Here is a 1,249-nt window from a genome sequence, read left to right on the forward strand (position 1 = left end):
CTGCAGTCACCTAGGCAATGGCCACTGCCAGTGTCATCAGCTCCTGTTATAGCGCTGGCATCTGGGGCATGGATGAAAAACTCTACGGAGGTGACTCAAGTTGGTGGGACTTATGTTTGGATGTGAGTCAGGGGTAGGGGACATGGTTCACTTGGGTCTCTAGGTGGATGAGAGAACTGCTCATTGGCCTGTCATTCCAGCCACTCAGGAGCTAAGCCTGGGCTGGGGAGTGAGTTTAAGGCCAACCTAGGCAACTTAGTGAGACTGCCTCAAAACAAGAAATAGAGGGGCTAAGGATGCAGCTCAGTGGTGGAGCACTTGTCCAGCATGTCTCTGTTCAGTCCCAACACTGAAGGAGAAAGGAGGGGGAGGGGGAGGGAGAGGGAAGGAGAGAGAAGGAGGGGGAGAAGGGGGAGGAAAGAGGGAGGGAGGAGGAGGGGAAGGAGGGGAGAAGAGGGGAAAGAGTATTTTAAGGGTAAGTCTGAAGCTCTGACTAGCAACACATAATTAGAAGTCACATGTGGTAACACGTCTGTAATTCCAGCGCTTGGGATGTGGAGGCAGGAGGATTAGAAATTCAAGACCAACTTCAGCCAAATAGAGATTTTGAGGCCAGCTTAGGCTACATGAGACTCTGTCTCAAGAAGCAATAGAAAGCCACGCACTGGGGGCTGGAAAGATGGCTCAGAGGTTAACAACACTGGCTGCTCTCCCAGAGGAGCCGAATTCAATTCCCAGCAACCACATGGTGGCTCACAACCACCTGTAATGGGATCTGGTGCCCTCTTCTGGTCTGCAGGCATACGTGCAGGCAGAACACTGTATACATAATAGATAAATCTTTAAAAAGAAAAAAAGTCGGGCAGTGGTAGAGCACACCTTTAATCCTAGCACTTAGGAGGCAGAGGCAGGTGGACTTCTGGGTTCCAGACAAACCTGGTCTATAGAGTGAATTCCAGGGCATCCAGGGCTACACAGAGAAACCCTGTCTTGGGAAGGGGAAATAATTAAAGAGTTAATGGGTGAGAGTCTGTGAGTTGATTATGTCTCAAGAAAAATATGGAGATTGTAGGACTGGAGAGATGGTCGAGAGCACTTGCTCCACCCACATGGCAGCTTACAATCCATGACAAGTTCCGGGATACCCAACACTCTCTTCTGACCTCTACAGACACCAGGCAGCTATATGATGCACACAGATACATGTGGGCAAAACACTCATACACATGAGAGAGGCGAGGGGGGGGGG

The sequence above is a fragment of the Microtus ochrogaster genome, linkage group LG4 (genome assembly GCF_000317375.1).
Source record: "Microtus ochrogaster isolate Prairie Vole_2 linkage group LG4, MicOch1.0, whole genome shotgun sequence".
In the NCBI taxonomy this organism is placed as follows: Eukaryota; Metazoa; Chordata; class Mammalia; order Rodentia; family Cricetidae; genus Microtus; species Microtus ochrogaster.